General features: G+C 43.9%; 1 long non-coding RNA gene across 2 annotated transcripts in view; it reads right to left on the reverse strand.

Moving 5' to 3' along the window:
• Positions 1 to 324: 324 nt before the first annotated feature.
• Positions 325 to 26,567, reverse strand: part of LOC140209499 (uncharacterized) — a 39,061-nt gene continuing 12,818 nt past the window's right edge. The window contains exons 4-7 of one of the 2 annotated variants that reach the window (XR_011889000.1): positions 24,570 to 24,883; positions 18,047 to 18,192; positions 6,808 to 8,095; positions 325 to 2,103 (exon numbers count right to left, since the gene is read on the reverse strand). This is a non-coding gene — a long non-coding RNA (uncharacterized lncRNA). The remainder of the gene's footprint in view (positions 2,104 to 6,807; positions 8,096 to 18,046; positions 18,193 to 24,569; positions 24,884 to 26,567) is intronic. The other variant, XR_011889001.1, reaches the window with a different exon arrangement.

The raw sequence follows: 26,567 nt of genomic DNA on the forward strand, positions 1-26,567 counted from the left end.
TAGGGCTACTGCACAGGAGCAAAAGAAGCTATAGAAAATTGTAAAATTAGTCAGCTCTATCATAGGTACAAGGCACTGTAGTATACCAAGACATCTTTAAAAAGTATTGCCTCAGAAAGGGGGCATCCAGTATTAAGGACCCCCATCACCCAGACATGCCCTCTTCAGATTGTTACTGTGGACAAGGAGGTACAGAAGCCTGAAGGCAAACACACAGCAATTCAAGAACAGCATCTTTCACTCTGCCATCAGATTTTTAAATGGTTATTGAACCAATGAAGACTACATCACTTTTTTTATTATTTTTGTTTTTGCATTGCTATTTTTAATTTAACTACTGAATATACATATATATTTACTGTAATTCAATTATTTTTCTAGTTTTTATCGTGTATTGCATTGTATTGCTGCCACCAAGTTAACAAATCTCACAACACATACTAGTGATCTGAAACTATTAAAACATCCTGTCATAAGGCGGTGGCTGGGAACGGACCCAAGTGCAAGACACAGACACTGAAGTACTAGGGACAGGACTTGGATACAGGCTGAGGGCAAGGACATGGACACGAAAACTAGGAACCCGGAACAGGACTGGACAAGAGGGCTAGGAGCCCGGGCTTGGACTCCGAGCCAGAGACTGGACAAGGACCCAGTACCTGGGTCTTGCCTCTGGCTCAGACCCCAGAACTAGGCAAGGACAAGGCTTGGCAGGCAGGCAGGATGAGGCTGGAGTCTTCAGGCTTGAGGCTAGAGGCGAGGCTTGGCAGGAGGCAGGAGGCAGGAGGCAGGAGGCTGGAGTCTTCAGGCTTCAGGCTAGAGGCTAGAGACTTGAGGCGAGGCTTGGCAGGAGACAGGAGGCTAGAGAGTTGAGGCGAGGCGAGGCTCGCCAGGAGCAGGAGGCTGGAGTCTTCAGGCTTGGGGCTAGGTAGGAGGCTGGAGTCTTCAGGCTTGACGCTAGCCAGGAGGCTGGAGTCTTCAGGCTTGAGGCTAGCCAGGAGGCTGGAGTCTTCAGGCTTGAGGCTAGGCAGGCTCCTCCTGGGCAGGGCGCGGTACTCCTGAGCAGGGCGCGGTACTCCTGAGCAAGGTGCGGTACTCCTGAGCAGGGTGTGGATCACCACCCGACTGAGGCATGGGACAGGAAGGGACAGAACCAACCGCAGGTAACAGCAAGACAGCCTGGCTTAGCCGACGGAAGCAAGGGACAGGAAGGGACAGAACCAACCGCGGGTAACGGCAAGACGGCCTGGCTTACCTGGGCGGAGGCAAGGGACAGGAAGGGAGCTAGGTACAAGGTGGCTCCAGGACAAGACTGCAGGCGAGACGAGGTGAGAGTTACCAGCAAGACAAGGCAAGGCTTCTGGCAAAGCAAGGAGAGATGAGAACTTCAGGCGAGGCGAGAGTTACTGGCAAGACAAGGCAGGGCTTCAGGCGAGGAAACAGAAGGCAGAGGAAGGGATACAAGGAGTAAGGACAAGGACAATCCAGCAGCCAGGCCCTGGTCTCTGGAGGTATTAATGCAGCCAGCCCTAACAGGCATCAGCTGCCTTAATTAGTGCTTAACAGGAACAGTAACAGGCAGACAGGAAAACCTGGAGCAAGGGTTAATGGACCGGACTGTAAACCGGAATACGGACTTCACGGACCGGACCATGACACATCCATATTGACTGTATCAAAAATATTGACAACCACTGCATTATTGTCTTATGTAAGGAAACATGACTTGGATGGGAGTTTATTCCCATGTGCCTTCTGCTTTGACCTTCTACACGGGGTGGGAGCAGACTCGAGAGCCACTGTTAGAGAAGACAATTGGCAAAGTGGCACCCTCCCTCCGTGGTGTAGCCCCTGGCACACATCACAATCGATATTGGTCTAGTCGCACTCTCTTGTTCATGCTGCAGTCTCTCTTCTTGAACTTGGTGAAGACACAGATCCAGAGGCAGGCCTCTGTAGCATTGACGGCCACCAGGTCCACGTTTTTCTTCCTGTCTTTGAAGACAATGGTGAAGGAGATGCTGGTGGGCATCTTCTTGGTGCACCACTGCTTGACCTCTGACTGATGACCTGGCTTCAACTCCTGGATGTTGTCAATCAGTACTGCAGGGGTTCAGGGATGGGGATGGGGGGGGGAGGAGAAAAACAATAGCGGAGATCAGAACAAGAGATTCAGGTTCATAAAGACAAGAGATTCTGCTGATCCTGGGAATTCAGAGTAACACACACAATTTGCTCATTATTTATTTAGAAATATAGCATGGAGCAGGTCCTTCTGTCCCAATGAGAAGCACTGCCCAACAGCCTACCTACTGAACTTAGCCGAACCACAGGACAATTTACAATGACCAGTTATGTTTCTGTAGCACAAATCCTTCACTATTGGTGATGATGAGGGCCTCTGTCAGTCAGAGTTGACCATGGATGTTGTGTCCTAGCTGTCTAGGTACACAAGTTCGGGCAGTGCCACATAGCAAACTTCTCCTCTCCACACATCTGATGAATCCAAAGGCAGACACCGATAGTTTGGTACCAGAAGCATCACAGAAGTTGCTAGTCAGCATTGAACTCAGTATTCCAATTCCGGATCTTTCCCTTAGGGTTTACTCCCAAAGCCTTCCGCATGAGTGGGTATAGCAGCAAGGCAGCAGAGTTTTGAGATCAGATTTTTCCTTCTCCTAGATGAGCTGCCAACCACAGTTGATGAGCCTCATCTGTCGAAAGTGACTGATTTTAAGGCCACAGTAACTCTCCTTTGCCCCTTCTCACATTAGTAGAAATGGTTCTGCCGGGCTTTGTAGCAAAGCTACAGATGAGTGCCAGCAGGTGAATTTGGTTATCAGAGGCACATACCACTGGGAGAATTTAATAGATAATGGGAACTTGTCCCCATTACCACCCCTGGCTGTAACAACCTTAAAATAGTAACTAAATCCAAGCTAACCAAATCCCTCCTGCCTACACAATGTCCATATCTCTTCATGTACCTACCCAAGAGCCTTTTCAAATACCTCCATTACAGTTCCCTCTACTACTAACCCTGTGCAGAAAAAAAAAGAACCTGTCCCATATATTTCTTCTGAATTTACCATTTCTCATCTTAAATGCATGACCGTTATTCCATTATCCAGTCTGAGTGTACAACTTCAAATGGAGCTAGTATTAGTACATTAAATTAGTACAGGAGACATTCCCTCTTCGGCAGGTACCCCTCATGCAGTAAATACCTATCCAAGTCCAAGTTTGTGCTGTTGGAATCTCACCTGAATTACTCTGCTGCTCCTGGAACCAGAATAACTGTCACCCTAAAATATCTTTAGGGCCATTGAATATCTAAGTTGTAGAAGGCTACATTTCAGATGCAGACAATGGGCTGACACAGATGTATCTGCATTGAGATGTGGGCCAAAGGGACTTTTTCCCTGCGATAGGGCTCTGTGACACCTCATGGCCTGACAGATGATTTAATTAACTGCACTCTCCATGTTGTTCATTAACTGCTTTACGGTGCCAGCATTCACCACTCAAGGTTCAATTCCCACCGCTGTCTATAGGAGATCTCCTCATGACTGTGTGGGTTTCCTCACACATTTCAAAGTCGTGCAGGTCATGGTTAGTAGGTTGTACTCCTATGTCGGTGCTGGAAGCATGGTGACTCTTGCGGGTCATACCAGCACAATCCTCACACTGTTTATTATTGACGCAAATGACACATTTCACATACTAAGGAATAAAGCCCTAGCCTGACCAAGGTGCAAAAAGCAGAGATACAGCTTACGTTTACACCTGTCTTCACTGTGATTCAGGATTCTTGATTGCACTCTGCTATTTTGTGCTCATCACTGTATTTGCTTGTGTAATTTCTTCCATATCTACTGTCTACTCTGTCAGTTTCCCATAAACAAGCAATTGCATTGCATCCTGGTGTTTCTGACAGAAACTGTCTGTACAAAGTTATACCCAAGCATTTTCCCTTCAGTGATATCAGCGGGTACGAGATGAGAAAGTGCAAGCTTAGCTTTATCAAAAACAACATTAGTTTTATTTCCCACATATACATTGCAACATACAATGAAATGCATTATTTTTACATCAATGACCAACACTGGGCGAGGATGTGCTGGGCAGTCTGCAAGTATCACCACACTTCCAGTCCCAACAGAGCACACCTACAACTTACTAAACTTAACCCGTACATCCTTGGAATGTGATAGGAAATCTCAGCACACGGAGGAAATCCATGCAGTCACGGGGAGAATGTAAGAAGTCCTTACAGAGAGCGGCAGAATTGAACCGACTGGTGATCGCTCGCACTGTGAGAGTGTTGCACTGTTTCTCTACTGTTCTGTATCAGTGACAAGGGGCAGTTAAATAATTAATGCTGATAGGAAATGGCAGGTAATTAAAGGATCTGTCAGGCCATGAAGTGTAGTACAGCCATACAGCACAGAAACAGGCCCTGAGCCATCTAGATGTATTAGTCCCAGTTATCAGCATTTATTCTGTAACATTCTACAACCTGAATATTCAACTGCTGCTAAGGCTTTGACATATTGACCACTTTACTCCAGTTTCTGCACGCCTCCTTTTCAATCCTGACAAAGGATCTCAGCCTGAAATGTTGACACAATATTCACATCCATGGATGCTGCTTGACCTGCTGAGTTCCTCCAGCATTTTGCGTGTTAAACTTCGAAACATAGTGATGGTTGCATTGTAAACAAAGACCACTTACTAATCAAGAACCCATCACCTTCACTTCATATATTGCCAATGAATTAACCTCTACCACCGTCTGTGGCAATGAGTTCCTTAGATTTATCAACCACTGGCTGAAGAAATTCCATTATCTCTGTTCTAAAGGGATGTCTCTCAATTCTGAGTACGTGCCCATTTGTCCTCGACTCTTCAACTATTGGAAACACACTCTCCATGTCCACTATATCTAAAATTCCAATATTCAATAATTTTCAATGAGATCCCCTCCCCCACTCATTCTTCCAAACTACAGTCAGTACAAACCCAGAGCCATCAAGTGCTCTTCACATGTAAATTGTTTCATTCGCAGGATCATTCTAGTGAACTTCCTATTAACCCTTTCCAATGCCAGCACATCCTTTCCCAGCTAAGGCCCCAAAACTGCTCACAACACTCCAAGACCAGTCTGAGCAATCTTTGCATTACATCCATAATTTTATATTCCAGTCATCTTGAAATGAATGCTAACATTGCCTTTGCCTTCCTCGCCACCGACTCAGTCTGCAAGTTACCCTTTAAGGAATTAAGTACAAGGTCGCACAAGTCCCTTTCCAACACTGATTTCTGAATATTTTTCCCATTTAGAAATTCCTTGAAGAATGCAAGACAGGAAATTGGAAGAAATTGGTACCTCCTCATTGAGTCGTTCCAGAAGCTCAGTTGAACATGGTTACCAAGACCTGTTGCAATCAAGCAAGAGTTCAGAACTCCCTCTATTAGTTACCAGCTAGGGTATCACTGTTGCCAAGTGGTTAGTGCAATCATTTTGCAGTGCCAAAGATCATAATTGGGGATCGATTCTCACCAATGTCTGAAAGAATTTTATATGACTGGAATAGTTGCTTTCGGGTGCTATGGTTTTCTCCCTCATTCCAAAAATGTCCGGGTTCAGGTTCGTGAATGGTAGGCGTATTATGTTGGTCCGAGTACTGTGGCCTGCCCCCTGCACCCCCTCCCCCAGCTAACCACATCCTCAGACTGTGTTGGCTGTTGACACAAAATCAGGCATTTCACTGACTGTTTCAATGCATATGTGATAAATAAAGCTCATCTTCAAAAGGACAGCCTAGATTACTTCACAGAGAGGTAAAAAGAGAGGAGGTGGCCAAGAAAGAGGTGGCAAACTGAAAGATAAATTGAGCACAAACAGGGAGCTGTCAGAACCACTTCCTGCAGTTCCAGAGTCATCTTCTACAACCACCACAGAGGAGGCCCCAGAACCTGAGATAGTTTCACAACCACAAATCTTACCTGCCAAACAGAGTGACTCCCCTCATCAGGAAGGACAGTCTAAATTACTTCACAGAGAGGTAAAAAGAGAGGAGGTGGCCAAGAAAGAGATGGCAAACAAAGATGAATTCAGCACTAGCAAGAAACAGAATCAGCATTCATTTTTGAGTCACAGTCTTTTGTACTTATTAATACTGCCTAAACTTTACAGAATTGCAAATGATACTTAAAGTACACTCAATGGCCACTTTATAAGGTACAGCTTTACAACTGCTTGTTAATACAACAATCTTATCAGCCAATCATGTGACAGCAACTCAATTAATGAAACCATGCAGATGTGGTAAAGAGGTTCAGCTGTTATTCAGACCAAACATTAGAATGGAGGAAGAAATGTGAACTCAGTTACTCTGACTGTGGAACAATTGTTGATGCCCGATGGGGTGATTTGAGTATTTCAGAAACTGATATTGCTTTGGGATTTTCACACTCACCAGTATCTAGAGTTTACAGAAAACAATGGGATAAACAATAAAGACATCCAATGAGCAGCAATTCTGTGGGTAAAAACACCATATGAACGAGGGGTCAGAGGAGAATGACCAGATTAGTTCAAACTGACAGGATCATGCTAGTAGCTCAGATAATCATGCATTACAAGAGTGGTGTGCAGAAAAGCATGTCTGAATGCACAATATGTCAGTCTGAAGTGGATGGGTGACAGAAAAAGACCACAGATGTACATTTGTGCCGATACGTATAATTTCTCAAACTCCCTCAAGCAAACATAGACAGATCTATTTATATAATCCTTTTTACCTTCATCTACTCCATAAGAATTGGGATGAAATATAAGGACTCATCTTTTCAATTTCTTGATTGATTGTCCTATCTTCAGACAACGGTGTTCTAACTCCGGAAGCCCCTCTGTTTCCTTTGTGTCGCCCCAGTCCACTTCTCTGCCTTCCTGAATCTTCTTGCTGTTCAGAATCATCTTGGCTGTCCCCTTTTGCATCTTGACCTTCCTCTCCTCAGTCACTTCCACTCCCCAGCTGACCTCTGGCCCCACGGAGATCCTTTGCTCACTTCTTGGCCTCTTGGCTACAGATTCCATCCTCCCACTCAGCCACTCAATTTCTGGTCCAGCTTGCTGGCCCATCCCACTGAACCTCCAGCGAGCCAACCAGCCAAAAACAATGGTAGACACACCCGGCAATAATCCGAGGACCATCAGCACAGTGAGTACGCAGACTTCCATCGGTCAGATTCAGGACTGCCTGCCTGTCCCAAGGGAATATGATCACAGCTGCAAACGATAATTCAGAGAAAAGGTAGGAAGACACAGCCGTCTTCAGCTGAGCGGGGAATGGACTTGTCAGGTACAGCTTCTACCTTGCAGTTATCAGACCTTTGAATAGTTCTGTAGTACAGTCAGATTGACTCATGACTTCACAATCTACCTCACTGCAATCCAGCACATGACTAAAAGAAAATGAAGTGTCGTGGAAACGGCTCAGCACATCATAGTAACCAGCTTCCCCCAGTACAATAAAATGGATTCATGTCTTCACAATCCATTTCATTACGATCTTACATGTGACTACAATCAATGTGCCATGTACCACGCATTTTGACTGGTTGCATAAACTTCATATATGGAGGTGCAATTGCACAGGATCGGGAAAAGCGACAGAACTTCATAATTGCCACTAACTTCCTTGGCATCAAGGACTTCATCAAAAGGCGACACTAACAGGAGGCACTCCCATCACTTTGAATATGCCTCTTCTCTTGCTACCATCAAAAAGGAGGTCCATGAGACTGAAGACCCACAATCAACGTTTACAAAAATATTGGGAGAATATTTGCATGACCTCCTTGTTTCTGTAAAACTCGCTTCAAATCAATTGCATTTCAAGATCGTCTTTCTCGACAACTTCGTGAGGGAAATGAAGAAGATTATGAATGGCTTCCAATGCATACAGAGGTCCAATAGCTATGAAAAGGTAATTCTCTTCGCTGCATTGTTAAACGAAGTATTGTAGCATTTCTAAGTGATAAGCATCTCGGAGAACAAATTGTTGCTGCCAAGTCTGACATATTTTACCTGTCGGATCAATATGAAAAACTGAGTTTATTAAACCAACATTTAAAAGTAAAAAATGGCAATTTTATATCATGCAAAGAGGAGGCTGTTCCTTGTGAAACTTACATTTTTCAGTCGCAATATTGGACATTGAGTTCATGCAATCTCCTTCACCGGCCACTCAGCATAGAATTGCAAGATGATGATCTGATTGTAATCTTGATCATTTGAGATCACTGCAAACTGCTATGCAATTTCGGTTCACAGACCTGCTGGAGATGCATATACCAAATTGGGTGGTGGATTCAGTTCAGGAGAACGTGAACGACATTGACACCAAATTGCAGGAATATCTTATTAAGTTGCACAGTGAGATAATGAAGCAAAATTCAAATGCAGCAGGCAAAATTTCTGGATTCTAGTGATATTACGTTATTTACGATATTACTTACGTTATTTGTTGTATTTTTTTCATCGTCACACGTTGAAGCTGCACCCTCTCTAATATGCTGGTGGAGAGAGTGTTATTTGGGCTTTTAGCGCTGGAATTAGTTACATTCGGACACATCTCATTAGCGGGGCAGCAGTATGGTCGCATTGTTTATTCCAGGGACCAGCTGATTGCGCTTATGCCAGCCGGTTTAGCAAATAGAGTGGCGGACACCCCTGCTGAAATCTGGAGGAAAACACACAGAGGATGCAGAGGGGGATCCCAAAGGCGGGAAAGAGGACTGGGTCGAGACAACAGAGACTTATGGAGAAGAGGATTTCGGTGGGTAATAAAATGGACAAGTTGACGGCGCTAGCCAGGAGTCAGAGAACATTTCGGGAGTGTAGTGTTACGTGTTTTACTGAAATGGGACTGCACGAGGACATACCCGACCAAAACTATTCCATGCAGGGCTTCCAGACAGTTCGGGCTGACTGGAAGTGCACTGATAGAGGTAAGCATAAAGGAGTTGGGGGCTTGCTGTTCTGGTTAACAACAGATGGTGCACTCCTGGTCATATTACAATCAAGGAACGTGTTTATAGACCGGATATTGAACTTTTTGCTGTTGGACTCCGGCTATATTCCACCAAGATACAACACTGGGCGTAATGGCAGGTTGTGCTTGCCTCTGGCCATCGAACTTTGCAGCTCCTCCCGTGGAGGGTCAGACACCCTGAGCCAATAGGCTGGTCCTGGACCTATTTCCATCTGGCATAGTTTGCATATTGTTGTTTGATTGTTTGTGGTTTTTGTATTGCTATATTTATGCTCTATTCTTGGTTGGTGCAGCTGTAGCGAAACTCAATTTCCCTTGGGATCAATAAAGTATATCTATCTATCTATATTCACAGTAATTTTCCGCAGCTCCGGGAGAAAGCAAAATTGATTTTAATTGGACTTCCCATCACTTCTCTAGATGAATGTGCTTTTAGTCAACCCGTTCACCTGCCATCAAAACATTGTAACCATCTTGATTTTGCAAAAAGAGGTGATCTTCAATTATTTTTAACTAAATTGCAACAGGTATTTAAAACCTCACCAGTTTGTCCTCAGTCACAAGGATCTCACTAATGCCCAATGTATAAATATTATACACAGTATTATAAATAGAGTACATATAACCTTTTAAAACATAAAAGTTGATTGTAAATAATTACTGACAACCACTGCCTTATGGTCTTATGTCAGGAAACGTGACTTGTGGAGGGGGTGAAGGTGATTCCCATGTGCCTGCTGCCTTTGACCTTCTACACAGTGTGAGGGCGGACAAGGGCAGCTTTTGGAGAAGACAGTGAGTAAAGTGACACGCTCTCTCCTTGGTACAACCCTGACACACATCGCGAATGATACTAATCCAGTCACTCCCTCTTCTTCAAGCTGGAGTCTCAGTTCCTCAGATTGGTGAGGCCATAGTTCAATTGCCAGGCCTCCCTCGTGTCGGTGGCTATCAGCTCCAGGTTCCTGCCTTTAAAACTGATGGTTAAGCAGTGGTCAGTGGGCATCTCCATAGCATTCTGCTGCTTGCCCTCCGACTGGTGACCTGGCCTCAACTACTGGACGTTAGTGATCGAGACTACAGGGGTCTAGGGGTGGCAGTTGGGGAGGTGGTGGGGGGAGTAAATCAGCAGCAAGGTAAGAACAAAAGATTCAGATTCAGAGGTATAAACACAAGAGATTTTGCAAATGCTCGAGTAACACACACAATTGTTCTTCATTTATTGTTTTATTAAGAAATATAGTGTGGATCAAGCCCTTCCAGCCCAAAGAGTCACTCTGCAATGCAATCCACCTATTTCACACCAGCATAATCACAGGATATCTACAATGACTAATTAACCAACTCCACGGTGTGTCTTTCGATTGTAGGAGGAAACTGGAGCACCCAGAGGAAACCCACGTGGCAGAGGGAGAAACTACAAACCCTTATAGACGGTACCGGAATTGAACTCTGAACTCTGACGCCGTGAGCTGCAATAGCATCATGCCAACCGCCACACTGCCATGATGCCCTAAAATGCCGGGGGGACTCAGCAGGTCAGGCAGCATCTATGCAGAGCAATAAAGAGTCAAGAGTTTTGGGCTGAGACCTTTTATCAGAAGTCCTGAATTAGCATCTCAGCCTGAAATGTCAGCTCTTTATTCTCTGCATATAGAGCTGCCTAACCAGTGGATCCAGAATTTTGTCTCATATGTACATCAAAAGATACAGTAAAGAATTTCTCTCACCCCAAACATGCATATTTCTCCCCGTTCCCATCAAGATAAAAAAAAAGCTTGAAAATACATACCACCAGGTCGACAGTTCCTATCCCACTGTCATATTTCTGGTGACCTCATTAAAGGAAGAATGTGTAAGCTTTGGAGAAGGAAGTTTCAGACAGGGTGCAGAGAGATTAACCAGGATGCTGCCTGGACTAAAGGGCACATCTTAGGAAGATAGGTTCTGCAAGCCAAGACCTTTCTCTTTGGAGTGAAGGTGGATGAGAGGTGATTTTATAGATGTCTACAAGATAATAAGAGGCACAGTATTTATAGCCAGAGATATTTTCCCAAATTTTCCCAGGGTGGAAATAACTAATACAAAGGGGCATACTTTTTAGGTGAATGGAGAAAAATAGAGGGGGGAATGTCAGAGGAAAGTTCTTCATACAGACAGTGGTGGGTGGGTGGGTGGAACACCCTGCCAGGTGTAGTGGAATAGGCATTGAAGAAACTCTTAGACAGGTACATGGATAACAGAAAAATGGAGGGCTATGTGGGAAGAAAGGGTTAGATTGATGTTAAGACCAGGTTAAAAGCACAGCACAACAAAGGGACTGTACAGTGCTGTAATGTCTCATGTTCTATATTATAGGACTCTTGAATGGAGCTTGTATGATGGAGATGAAGTCTTGACCTCACAATCTAATTTGTCCTGACCTTACACCTTATTTTCTACCTTCACTGCACTTGCTCTGTAACCATATTCCACATTTTGTTGTTGCTTTTCTGTCTGTACTATCTCAATATAACTATGTTTTGAAATGATCCAGCTGAAGTATCAGTTTATTGTCATTCAACCGTGCACATGTAGAGCGAAATTAAACAATGCTCCACTGGAACCAAGGTGTCAATCACAGAACAGATTACAAACATAAATGAATAAAAGGTGCAAAACAGAGCAGAAATATGAAATTTGTGTTCATGGGTTCGTACCTAAAAACCTGAGTGTGAGGCCTCAGACTCCTGTACCTCCTCGCAGATTGTGATTATGCAAAAAAGACATGTCCTGGGTGGTGGGGATCTTAAATGATGGATGTCACCTTTTAAAGGCATCGTGCAGGGGTTGGTGTCCACGACAGAGCTGGCTAAATTTAAAAGTCTCTGCAATTCTTTCCAACCCTGTGCAGTGGCACATCCTTAGCAAGGCAGTAATGCAACCATTTAGAATGCTCTCCATAATACCATAAGATATTGTAGGAGAATCAGGCCATTTGCCCATTGAGTCTGCTCAGCAATCTGTACGTCAAAGACTTAGGAGGCTGGAGAAATCAATTGGAAGGCATGCAGGTAAGATGCAAGGATGCTCATATGGAGCACAAATAGTAGCAGGGATCAATGGGCTGAATGGACTGCTCATGCTCCAACTTTCTGATGTGCCAGTGAATGCACAAAGAAAATAGTCAACCTGCCATCAGCACCTTCACCATTTAGAAACTAAAGCATTTGTTTTCCTGAAAGCCTTGAACATGCCACCACAGACAGTATCTGATCTCTTCCAGCAAATCTGAGCTGTAAACTCCTTCATCGTGACCTGTCCTGAGTCCTGCACATAGATGCAATCATCAGGAAAGCACAGCAGTGTCGGTAATTTCCTGGGAGTTAAAGGAGGTTTGGATTGTCATGAAATAATATTCTACAGATGTACTAATGAGATTATCCTGACTCGTACCATCATAGTCTGGTACAACAATTTAAATGAGAAGGAATGCAAGAAGCTGCAGAGAGTAGTGGACCCTGCCCGAGACAACACAAACACATCCCTCCCCCACCTGCCCTAGTATGTACAGGAGGTGCTGCCTCAAGAATGCAAATTCCATCATGAAAGATCCCACCATCAAGTCACTAAGACCAATGGGTAGGAGGTACAAAAGCCTGAAGTCCCACACCACCAGGTTCACAAACAGCTACCTCCCTTCAACCATTTGTTTCTTGAACAAATCGATACAACCATTGGTATAATAATACTCAGACCACTTGGGTAACGTTGCCCTAAAATTCTCTTTATTTTGTTCAAATTCTTCTTTCTTGTAGGAACTCTGTATAAATTATGTTCGATTTATGTTTTTCCACTGAACGTTGCTTATCTGATCTGCTATGCCTGTGACCCTGCTGCAATTAAGTTTTTCATTACATCTGTGCACACACGACTTGTGCAGATGACAATAAAGTTGACCTCATCTTTGTCATAATACAACACTTCAAGTGCTCTCACTTTCTCCTGAAAGACCATAAGACAGAGGAGCAGAATTAGACCATTTGGCCCGTTGTGTCTGTTCCACCATTCGTTCATGGCTGATTTATTTCACTCTTTCAACCACAGCTCTCCTGCATTCTCCCCATGACCTTCGATGCCCTGAATAGTCAAGCTCTTGTCAACCTCCACTTAAAAGATACCCATTGTCTTAGTCTCCATGACTGTCTGCAACTGTTACGTACGTGTAACGGTTTAAATGAACCAACAGCTACAGAACACACCTGGAGTCTGATTTTGATGTTAAAACCACTATTTATTAGTAACTACTTAATATAGTAACTTAAACCAGCAGCAAGATTTAAAGTCTTACGATGGTAATGTAAGGAAATTCAGTTCAATGCACTGAGTTGGTGGGGGGGAGAGAGGTGTTTGTAAGCCGAGGTGAAATCCACAATAGGAGAAGAACGAATAAACAGGTGCCATTGGTCTTCAGTCATCGGACTCCGAATCCACTCTCGAGTTAGCGAAACGTAGCTTATCACAAAGGGGACCATCTTCGAGGGCACTACCACCCAGGCAAGGGTAGACACACCGGTAGCCTCCACCGGATCAGCCCTTCTACACACAGTGATAGCCACTGATCGAACCTCAACCCACCCTTGTGGGCACTCGAAAGTTCCACCCAGTGACTCTTCTGTCACTGGCTTCCTTTCGTTGACCGGTCGCCTTAACCGGTGTTCCACTCTCTGTCCGTGAGAGTCATCTGACCTTGCTTAAATAAATGCTGCAAAGGAACTGTAAACATCGAACTGTCCATCACATAACTCCATCTCTCTCTCACCATAGCAACCCAGAAGCAGGCAGCAGTACTGTGGTCAGTTTCTTTCTTTCTTTCTTTTCTCTCTCTCTCTCTCTCTCTCTTCCCCCACCTTTTTAAAGGGACAGTCCATGTCCGTAACACAACAATGAAGTTCACAGATTAACCACCCACTGGCTAAAGAAAATTTTTTCCATCTCCTCAGAATAGAAGGGATGCCTTTCTGTTCTGAAGCTGTATCTTTTGCTCGTAGACTCCCCTACTATAGGTACCATCCTGCCCAAACCACTCCATCTTGCCTTTCAATTTTTGATAGGTTTCAGTTAGATCCCCTTAATTTTTCTGAACTTTCGTGAGTCCAGGCCCAGAGCCATCAATCACTTCTGATATGTTAACCCTTTCGTTCTTGGGTTTACTCCTACTCTCCTCTGGACCCTGTCCAAGGCCTCCAATGATAGCAAATCTTTTATTACCTAAGGGCCTCAAAACTTCTCAGAATACCCAGAATAAGAATCAGGTTTAATATCACTGGCATATGTTGTGAAATTTGTTAACTTTGTGGCAGCAGTACAATATTGATAATATGGAAAGCAAACCGCTTATTACATCAAGTTTAAATATGTATACAAAATAGTTAAATAGTTAAGCAGTGCAAAAACAGAAATTAAAAAAGTAGTGAGGTAGTGTTCATAGTTTCAATGTCCATTCAGAAATTGGATGGCAGAGAGGGAGGAGAAGATGGCGGCGCGACACAGCGCGCGCGGCCGTTCCAAATGAATATCGATTGTGTGTAACTAGGGGCCGTGCACAATCCGGATTTGATGGAGACAGCCGTGAGAAGCACAGAGGAACATCTGGAGTAACTTCTGAAATGTCTGCTTTGCTGCCGCTGCTACTGTGCGATCGAGAATCTCTGGAGACGAAGGACCCAAATCCTCGGCTTTGTGTATCGCTTGTTGCCGGGACCGAGGTTGAAGCACTCAGCAGAGATGCTGCTCAGTGTTCGGTGTCGAATAGGTGGTCGGAGGCTCGGAGTTTTCAGACGGACTCGGAGTTGGACTGTGGTCTCATGCTTCCAGGATGCTGCACCGGCAAGTTGGCGGCGCTGGAGGTTTACCGTCTGAGTGAGATGATGGGACTTTAGATAGACTTTGAGACTTTTACTGTGCCATGGTCTGTTCTTATCAAATTACGGTATTGCTTTGCACTGTTGTAACTATATGTTATAATCATGTGGTTTTTGTTAGTTTTTAAGTCGGTTTGTCATGTGTTTTTGTGATATCATTCTGGAAAAACATTTCAACATTTCTTAATGCATGCATTACTAAATGACAATAAAAGGGGACTGCATGTCCTCATAATCATAAATAAGCTGTTCCTGAATGGCTGAGTGTGTGCCTTCAGGTTTCTGTACCTTCTTTCCAATGGTTAGCATGAGAAAGGGGCATCTTCTGGGTGGTGGAGGTCCTTAATGATGGACACCATCTTTCCAAGGCACCGCTTCTTGAAGGTATCTTGAATACTACGAAGGCCAGTACCCATGATGGAGCTGGCTAATTTTAGAACTCTCTGCAGCTTACTTCAATCCTGTGCAGTAGACACACCCCATGCCAATTAGTGATGAGGCCAAACAGAAATTTTCAAATGTTTCAGGTAACATTCCAAATCTCCTCAAATTCCTACTGAAACATCGCCGCTGTCTTGCCTTCTTTATAGCTGCATTAGTATGTTGGGACCAGGTGAGGTCCTCAGAGATATTATCACCGAGAAACTTCTAATCCCTCTTAAAGGATTGCTGAGTGTTCCCTCATTTTATTCTCTCTGAGGACCACAATCAGCTCTTTGGAGTTACTGACTTTGATTGCAAGGTTGCTGCTGTGACACCACTCAACCAGCTGGTGTACCTCACTCCTATCCACTGTTTCATCACCATCAGAGATTCTGCCAACAATGGTTGTTTCATCAGCAAATTTATAGATAACATTTGAACTCTGCGTAGCCATCCAGTCAGAGGTATACAGAGAGTAAAGAAGTGGGCTAATCACGCATCCCTGAGATGCCCCAGTGTTGATTGTCAGCAAGGTGAAGATGTTGTTACTGAACTGCACAGATTGAGGTCTTCTGGTTAGGAAGTTGAAGATCTAGTTGCAGAAGGACATACAGTATCCTCAGAACAAGAGATGGGACACTCAGCAGATTAATAAATGGAGGGACTGGTGCACAGTGAGACATTCAGAAATGTCTCACTCATCTTGACATATGACAATTCTTGTGCATGTTGATGCTCTGGGACAACCAGATCAAAGCCTCAAGAGAAGATGTAAATGCCATGTTTATCAAAGCTCCTGTGTTATAATATAGGATCTGCTTGCAAGTTTGGAACACAACCAACTCACATCCATAGTCCTCCTGTGTTTACCTATTTTCAGCTCATGCCCTCTCCCACCTCGTGGTGAAGCAGCTCACACCATCGCCTCATTATAGGAGGGATGTGGAAGCAATAGAGAGTGTGCAGAGGAAATTTACAATGATGCTGTCTGGACTAGTGCACGTATTTTATGAGGATAGGTTAAGCAAGTAGAGTGTTCTCTTTGGATTGAAGGAGGATGAGAGAAGACAATGAAAGTGTACAAAATGATGAAAGGCATTGATCGAGTGGATAGCCAGAGACTGTTTCCCAGAGCAAAAATGGCTAATGCGAGAGGGCATAATTTGAAGGTGTCTGGAGGAAGTACAGGGTGCATGTCAGAGGTTGTTTTTTTCACTACACAGAACAGTGAGTGCGTGGAACACACTGCCAGCACTAGTGGTAAAGGCAGATACATTAGGGATATTGAAGAGATCTCGTCCATCTATCACTTCCAAGCTTTGTAGTTCATCCCCTTTCACACATCTACCCACCAACCACTCCACCCCCTCCTCTTGCCTTCTTCTTCTGGCTTTTGCTCCCTTACTATGCCATCCTAATGAAGTGTCTTGGCTGAAATGTTGACTGTTTATTCTTGTCCACAGATGCTGCCTGACCTGCTAAATTTCTCCAGTATTTTGCGTGCGTTACTCTCCACAGCTTCACATCAACACCCCCTTTATTCTACCACTAACCTACCAACTAATGGCTATTGACAGTGGCCAATTAATCTAAAGGCCTTTAAAGCCACCAACATAACCAGGGAATCCTACCACACAAGTCATTCTCTCTTCTCCCCATTCCTGTTAGACAGAAGACATAACAGCTCAAGAATACAAGCACAGCTACAGCCCGATGTTATAAGACTTTGGAAATGTCCCCTCACCAGTGGGAGGTGGTGCTTTAGCACTGCTGGCCCACCACCTCGAGGGAGTCTTGATCATAAGCTGGCCGAGACTCCTGAAGACAGGTGACAGATCAACTGATGACCCCACTGGTGATAGCACAGGACAGTTAACATCTTAGTCCACGTGTATTTTGTAACCCGTAATCCCTTGTACGACATCTCTTGTCATATGTAAAGTACATGTGTGAACAGGGGCAAAGAAAAACTTACTTGCAGCAGCATCACAGGCTCATAGTATCAGATCAGTAGCACTCCATAGAAAATAAAATTATATGCAATGTATTGAAGAAAGAACATAATTACAAAAATCAAGATGTTCTCATCATGTGTGAGAATAATAAACCAATTATTAATAAGTGGAAGGAAAATGAAGCTCCCAGGGTAAACCCTACGGCGACAGGGAGAAGTTGCAAACTCCACACAGACAGTATCAAAGGTCAAGGGGTGTAGTGGTTTGTGCAACACAATTACAGCTTGGGACATGGGTGCTTGTACCGGTAACCCATCTGTAAACAGTTTGTACATTCTTCCCGTCAGTGCGTGGGTATCCTCCGGGTGCTCCGGTTTCCATCCACCATCCAAAGACGTACTAGTTGGGAGGTTAGCTGGTGGTTGTAAATTGTGCTGTGATTAAGCTAGTGTTAAACAGGTGGGTTGCTGGGCAGCACGGCTCAATGGGACAGAAGGGCCTGTTCCACGCTGCTCTCCGAATGAAATAAGTAAAATGCATACTGGTGCCTTGATGTAGAAACTCCACTGGCTTCAGCATGGAGCCATATCAGGAATCAGGGACTAATCGCAGGCAGGGCTGTTGCTCTGGACAAATACTTCTGTAAACTTTCTTTAAACATGCTGCGTCTCCCATCATCCCTCCAAAACTTGTCAATACTCACAGACTGATTCCTGGGCAACATCAAGATCTTTTCGGAATTGTACCACACTCTCCGACAGTCATCCTGGTGTTTGTAAAAGCGGGACTTCATCCATGAGCCAGATTTCATCTTCTGTATGCCCTGAGCATGACTTTCATACCTTCATCCTTGATGAGGAGAACAGAGAGGAAGCATCAGTCAAATAGATGTTGTCAGGGAAGGGGAGGGTGGGATGCAAGGTAGTGAAGAGGAAGACCAGTGGGGGTTCAGATGGGGCGGGCAAGTAGAGAGTGGAGAGATAGGCATCAGGAGTTGGGAATTAGGAAGGTAGGGGTGAGCAACAGAGAGAAGGGGAAATTTGTTAATGTATGGGAAGGTCAAAAAATTGCATTGAATGAGACTGAACACATTATGGGCCTTTCAGCCAACAATATTGTGCAAACCATTAAGCTGCTCCAAGAACAAACTAACCCTTCCCTCCTACAGTAGCACTCAATTTTTCTATCATCCATATGATTCTAAGAGTTTCTTCAAAGTACCTAATTTATGTATCCCTTATCAATCTCTGGGGTTGTTCACCATACCCATCAGACTCTGTAAAAAAAAACCTTGGTTACCTCTTATACATAACTTTAAATTACTCCACTTGTTATTCACCATTTCCGCCCTGCAAAAAAGCCTCTGGGTATCCACTCAATCAATGCCCATTATGATCTTGTAAACTTCTATCAAGTTACCTCTCATGCTTCTTTACCCTAAAGTTCACTCATCCTATCCTCAGAAGACAATATGAGGATAGGTTGAACAAGTCCAGGCAGTGACCTGTTGAACATCCACTGCACAACAGATAGGAGAGAGGAGGAACAATAATGGTTGAGTGAAAATTGTAACTTGTGATTGATCTTGGAGCTGGTTAATTAGTTGGCACAACATCAAGGGCTGAACAGCCTGCTATAACGTTCTTGTAAAGAGTCCAGCAGAGGCTCAGCAGAATGGTTCCAGGAGAGAAGGGTTAATGTTTGAGGTGCGTTTGAAGGCTCTGGGCCCGTACACACTGGAATTCAGAAGAACGAGGGGCTGTCATTCAAACATTGAATATTGTCATAGCGTAGATGTGTAAAGGATGTTTCCTGAAGTAGAAGCTCTTGAACCTGAGGGGACAGCCTCAGAACTGAGGTACATCCATTAATAACAGAGAGGAGGATGAATTTGTTTTGCCAGATGGTGGTGAATCTGTGGAATATAAAGGCGGGAGGAGAAGATGGCAGCGCGACGCAGCGCACGCAGCCTCTCCGGTGAAATATCATATTTGTTAAGTAGGGTACCGTGCACAATTCTGATTTGATGGAGACAGCCGTGAGAAGCACGGAGGAACTTCTGCAGAAATTCCTGAAATGCCCAGTTCGCTGCCACTTCCACTGTGCTGTCGAGAATCTCCGGAGGGAAGGCCACAAATCCTCGGCTTTACCTATTGCCTGTTGCCAGGGCCGGGGTTGATGCCCTTGGCAGAGGTGGTGCTCGGTGTCGGAGGCTCGAAGTTTTCGGACGACTCAGAGTCGGACTGTGGTCAGGCATGGCAGGGGGAGTTTTCTTCCATCTCCTGTCTGCGTGACATGTGGGACTTCTGAAAGATTTTGAACATTTTTTACCGTGCCCATGGCCTGATCTTCATCAAGTTACAGTATTGCTTGCACTGTTGTAAATATATGTTATAATTATGTGGTTTTGTCAGTTTTTCAGTCTTGGTCTGTCCTGTGTTTCTGTGATATCACACCAGAGGAATATTCTATCATTTCTTAATGCATGCATTACTAAATGACAATAAAAGAGGACTGCGTGTCCTCATGATCTAATCTAATATTTTGCCACAGACAGTTGCAAAGGGTAAGTCACTGGATATACTTAAAGCACAGTTTGACAAGTTCTTGATTAACCTGTGCGTCAAAGGTTACGTGGAGAAGGCACCAATATTCAGTTGAGAGGGATAATTAACCAGCCATGATGGAATGGCGAAGCAGGTTTGATAAACCGAATAACCTGATTTTGCTCCTATGTTTTATGTTCCAAGAAGGGTGATGAGAAGAGGGCAAAGATGAAGTGGGGGTGGAAGGTGGCATGAGAAGGCAAAGGGAGGGGAGAGAAGGCCAGAAATGGCCACAGATGTTGTGGGGGTGGGGGAACAGAGAATTTAAGGATAAGGGTGAGGAAGGGAAAAGTTAGACGGGAGCAGAGAGTAAAGTGGAGAAGGGTAAAAGCTGCAGCGGAGAGGACAGGGAGCTGAACTACTCTCATCGTATATGACAATCACACATTGACTGTTTCACCATGTGCAAAGTCGAGCTACTGGAGAAACTCAGCAGGTCAGGTCAAATCTATTCAGCAGAATGATCTGAACACGAATTTTCAGCCATCCATTTCTGTCCTTGGATGCTGCCTGACCTGTTGAGTACCTCTAGTTCTGCCTGTTTTCGCATCCACATCCCAGCATTTGCTGCCCCTTGTGTCTCTGTTTTGATGATGACCATTGTGTATCATGAGATAACCTGTAGTACTTTGGACTGAATGTCATTGTCTGTATGGTAGCAATCAGTTACCCAAAGCCCACCTCTCTTAATCGAAAGTGAACAAGCACCAAGATGTCTGGTGTCACTGAGATGGCAATCTCTCAATCCGAGGGAACACAAGGCCCTTTAGGCTCTTCTGAGACCTTGAAGGTTCTGGTCGAAGCACACAGACACCATGGCTACAAAGCCCACCGGCACCACTCCTCCCTCAGGATGCTAAAGAAATTGAACAGGTCCCTTTTGACACTCACCAATATTTCTCAATACATCATGCAGAAAAAATCCTATCGGGATGTATCGCAGTTTGGTACGGCAACTGCTCTGACCATGAATGTAGGAAACTGCAGTGAGCTGTGAACACAGCTCAACATATCACAGAAACTAGTCAATGGATTCGGCACACAGCTCTCACTACCTCAGCAGAGCAGCCAACATAATCAAAGACCCATCCACCCTGCACAATCTCTCTGAAAGCATGTACCATCAGTCTCAGGAACAGTTTCTCTCCCACTGTTATAAAACTATTGAACGCTTCTCTTGTACAATACAAATTACACCTGACCACATAATCTATCACATCACGGCCTTGCAGCTACACTGCACTTTCTCTGTAACTGTAACACTTTATTCTGCATTTTCTTATTGCTTTTTCAGTGTACAGCCTCAATGCACTAATGTGATAAAATGATCTACATGGATGGTGTGCAAAGCAAAGTTTTATCAGTGCATCTTGGTACATGTGACAATAATAAACACTTATAGTTATTGAACTGTCTCTAGTTGTTGCCATCTTGCAGAAACGTGAGACGCCTTGTGCTGTCAGGACTTTCAGTTCCCAAAGGACAGAGGATGCATTCTCCTGCATGGTGGGGAAAGAAAGGGTTAAATGATGGATGAATGTGGTGATGAATACCAGTTGATTGGACACCCTGCTACTGAGATATAGATCACGTTAAACGACGGTCCATGGAAGGTGGCTTTTCACTAAAGTACAAAGTAAAATTGTGACAGATTAGAAAAAAAAAATATCGGTTGGATGGGATGTCCTAAGATTGCATAACAAAGGACACTCTTAAAAGAGTCAAGTACCCACTCTGCAGAAATCACAGTCGAGGTAATGAGAGACTCCATCCAGTCTGCTAACTGTCTAGAAAATGGAACAGCACAGATCTGAAAAAGGCTCCTTACCCCACAATACGTGGCCAAAATAATTAAAATAGTAATGAATTCCTAACTAACCTACTCTCTTCTGCCTACACAATATCCATATCTCTCCATTCCCTACACATTCACGTACCTATCGAAGAGCCTTCCAAAACACCTCTATTATAGTTTCCGTTAGTACCATCCCTGGCAGCCACCACTTTCTCTGGGAAAAACAACTTGCTCCACACATCTCCTTTGAATTTACCCTTTCTCATTTGAAATGCATGCCGTACACGCCATTATCCAGTCTGAGTATAAAACTCCATTCTGGAACTAATATCAGCCAGTGCTCTTTGGCACAACAGACATTCCCTCTTCGGCAGGTGTCTCTCATGCAGTAAATGCTCAGCTAAGATTGTGCTTTTGGATTCCCAACTGAACCACATCTGTCTTAAACCACTGCTCTTGGAAGCAAAATCAGTGTCATCCCAAATTAGCTTTGGGGCCCCTGTTGAAGGCAACAAATCTATGACACTTCATGGCCTGTCAGATGCTTTAACGAGCTGCAGCCTCCCATCTCATACAGTAGCTGTCAGTTTGTGCAACACTTCACAGTGCCAGCATTCACTAAATGGGGTTCAATTCCCACTGCTGTCTATAGAAGTTTGTACATTCTCCCCATGACTGTGTGGGTTTCCTCTGAATGCTCCCATTTCCTCCCACTTTTCAAAATCATACAGATTATGCTTAGTACAATGTGTGACTGCCATGTTGGTGCTGGAAGCATGGCGACTCTTGTACGCTGTCCCCAACAGAGTCTTCAGACTGTATTTACCATCGACACAAACAACATATTTCACCCTATGTTTCCGTGACATTGTGACACATAAAGTTAACCAGAAATCTCTCCTCTCTTGCTTAAACCTATGCCCTCCAGTTCTTGATTCAGCAAAGCTAGGAAAAAGACAGAGTATCACCACCCTATCTGAGCCCCCCATGATCTATAAGATCACCATCAGTCACCAATGAATAAAGCCCTCAGCTGACCAATATTGAAGATCTAAGATGCAGAAGTTCAGCTTATATTTACACCTGTCTTCACTGTGATTCAGCACTCTTGGTTGAACTCTGATGTTTTGTACTCATCACTGTATTTATTGCTGGAATTATTAACATCTGTACTGTTTACTTTGTCTCCTTTCCATGAGCAAGCAATTCCATTGTTTCAGTCACATAAACCAAGATGCAGATTGTACATAGTGAACCTCAGGCATTTTCCCTTCACTGATATCAGTAGTGTACTGGATGAGATAGTGCCAGCCTAACTTTAGTAAAGAAAAAAAAAAGATTTCCTTGTTTTCTTATATTTGTATGTATCAAAACGTACAATGAAATGCATAAATTCCGTGTCAATGACCAACACAGTGTGAGGATGAACTTCCTTACCACTGACTCAAACTGCAAGTTACCCTTTAGGAAATCCTGCAGGAGGTCGCACAAGTCCCTTTGCAACTCTGATTTCTGTATGTTCTCCCCACTTAGAAATTGCTTTGACAGTACAAAGCCAGGCACTGGAAGAAACTGTTACATCCTTATGGAATCCTTCCTTCAGCTCATTTGAACATGGTTACCAAGACATGCTTCAAACAAGCAATAGTTCAGAACTACCTCTTTTAGTTAATGGCTCGGGAATCACTATTGCGTAGTCATTAGTGAAATCGCTTTGCAATGCCAACGATCACAATGGGGCTCAATTCCCACTCATGTCTGTAAGGAGTTTGTATGACTGCATGGATTTCCTCTGGGTGCTCCGGTTTCCTCCCACAATCCAAAGATGTATAGGTTCAGGTTGGTGAATTTTCGGAATACTACGTTGTTACCAGAAGCATGGTGACACTTGTGCGCTGCCCACCAGCACATCCTCGGACTGTGGTGTTCGACGTCGCAAAATGACATATTTCACTAAATGCTTCAATATACATGTGATAAATAAAGCTAATCTTTAAAAGACTGGCCTCAATTCCTTCTTTGAGCGAGGTAAAGAGAGAGAAGGAGGTCGCGAGTGAGACGCGAAAAGAGAAAGATGAACTCAGCATCACCCAGGAACAGGGAAGTCAGTGCCAGTATTCAAGTCAGAGTCCCCTTTCTCCTTATTAATTCCACCTAAATCTTACAGAAGTGCAAAAGATACTCAGAAGTACAGTGAATGACCACTTTACTAAGTACACCTATATACCTGCTTGTTAATGCAAATATCTATTCAGCTAATCATTTGCCAGCAACCAATTCATAATACTATGCAGACTGGTAAAGAGGTTCAGTTGCTGTTCAGACCAAACATCAAAATGGGGAGAAAAGTGTGGATGATTGTTGATGCCAGGCAGGATGGTTTGAGTATTTCAAACTGCTGATCTCTTGGGCTTTTCACGCACAATAGTATCTCCATTTTACAGAGAACAGTCCGATAAACAACAACAACAAAAAACATCCTGAGTGGCAGAACTCTGTGCAAAAGCGCCTTGAAAATGAGAAAGTTCAGAGGTGCAGGGCCAGACTGGTTCAGGCTGACAGGAAGGGAACAGTAACTCAAATAATCACACGTTATAACAGTGGTGTGAAAAACAGCATCTCCGAACGCAAAACATGTCAAACCCTGAAGGGATGGGTGACGGCAACAGAAGACCGTGGACGTTCATTCAGGAACCACTTGATTCGATACAGGAGACCATTGCGTTAATTTTATATTTTAAAAAAATTGATACAACACTTTTCCCTAAACACTTAATCGCTCGAACTCGCTGGCACAGACAGATCGATTTTACTATCATTTTTACCTTCATCTACTCCGTAAGAGTTGGGATAGGGCCTTCTGTATTTTTTACGAGATCTCTTCAGGCATTGGTTTCCAAACTCTGGTGCCTCTGCATCGCCAGATTCTTGTTCATGCTGGAGTCTCGTTTTTTGAGTTTGGTGAAGCGATAGTTCCAGTGCCAGGCCTCCTTGGTGTCGGTGGCCACCAGGTCCAGCTTCCTGCCTTTAAAGCTGATTGTGAAGCAGCTGTCGGTGGGCATTTCCATGGCATTTTGCTGCATGCCCTCCGACTGGTGACCGGGCCTCAACTCCTGGATGTCATTGATCAAGATCGAGACTACAGGGGTTCAGGGGTGATGGTGGGAGAGGAGCAGTAAAATAACAGCAAAGGTAAGAACAAGAGATTCACATTCAGAGGCATAATCAAAAGACATTTTGCAAATACTAGAGTAACACATACAACATGTTATTCATTTATTGTTTTATTAAGAAATATTGTGTGGATCAGGCCCCTCGACCCAAAGAGCTGCTCTGCAATGCAATCCACCTATTTCACACCAGTATAATCACAGGATATTTACAATAACTAATTAACCTACTCATCAGTACGTCTTTGGATTGTGGGAGGAAACTGGAGCACCCAGAGGAAACCCTCGTGGGCAGAGACAGAAAGTACAAACGCTTATAGATGATACCGGAATTGAAATCTGAACTCTGATGCCGTGAGCTGCAATAGCATCATGCCAACTGCCACACTGCCATGATGCCCTAAAATGCCAGGGGAACTCAGCAGGTCAGGCAACAACTATGGAGAGGAATAAAGAGTCGAGTTTCAGGCTGAGACCCTTTATCGGGAGTCCTGATGTAAGATCACGGCCTGAAATGTCAGCTCTTTATTCTCTGCATATCGAGCTCCCTAACCTGCACATTCAGATTTTTGTCTCACATGTACATCAAAAGATACAGTAAAGAATCTCTCTCACCCCAAACATGCACATTTCTCCCCGTTCCCATCAAGATTAAAAAAAACTTGAAATTTCTGGTGACCTCATTAAAGGAAGAATGTGTAAGCTTTGGAGAAGGTGCAGAGAGATTTATCAGGATGCTGCCTGGACTGGAGGGTACATCTTAGGAAGATAGGTTCTGCAAGCCAGGTTTTTTTTCTTCGGAGTGAAGGAGGATGAGAGGTGACTTAATAGATGTGTGCAAGATGATAAGAGGCCTAGATAGAATATTTATACACAGAGACATTCTCCCATAGTAGAAAAGACGAATACAAACTTTCAGGTGATTGAAGAAAGATAGAGGGGGATGTCAGAGGAAAGTTCTTCACATGGAGAGTGGTGGGTGGGTGCGTGGAACACCCTGCCAGGTGTAGTGGAAGAGGCATTTAAGAAACTCTTAGACAGGTACATGGATGATAGAAAAATGGTGGTCTATGTGGAAGGAAAAGGTTAGCTTGATGTTAGATGAGGTTAAAAGGTCAGCACAACAAAGGGACTGTATTCTGCTGCAGTGTTTCCTGTTCTGTATCATAGGAGTCTTGAATGGCGCTTCTATGATAAAGATAAATTTTAACCTCACAATCTAATTTGTCCTGACCTTACACCTTATTTTCCACTTTCACTGCACTTGCTCTGTAACCATATTCTACATTTTGTTATTGCTTTTCCATTTATACTACGTATCTCAATATAATTATGTTTTGAAATGATCCAGTTGAAGTATCAGTTTATTGTCATACAACTGTGCACGTGTATGCAGTGAAATCTAACAATGTTCCACTGGAACCAAGGTGTCAATCGCAGAACAAATTACAAAATTAAATTAATAAAGTGCACAACAGAGCAAAAATATTTAAGTATTGTTCATGAGTTTATACCTAAAAAGTTGAGTGTGAGTCTTCAGACTCCTGCACCTCCTCGCTGATTGTAATAATGGAAACAAGACATGTCTTGGGTGGTGGAGATCCTTAATGACGGATGCAGTCTTTCTGAGGCATCGTGCATTGAAGATGTCCT

This window comes from Mobula birostris, chromosome 14, assembly GCF_030028105.1.
Source record: "Mobula birostris isolate sMobBir1 chromosome 14, sMobBir1.hap1, whole genome shotgun sequence".
Lineage (NCBI taxonomy): Eukaryota > Metazoa > Chordata > Chondrichthyes > Myliobatiformes > Myliobatidae > Mobula > Mobula birostris.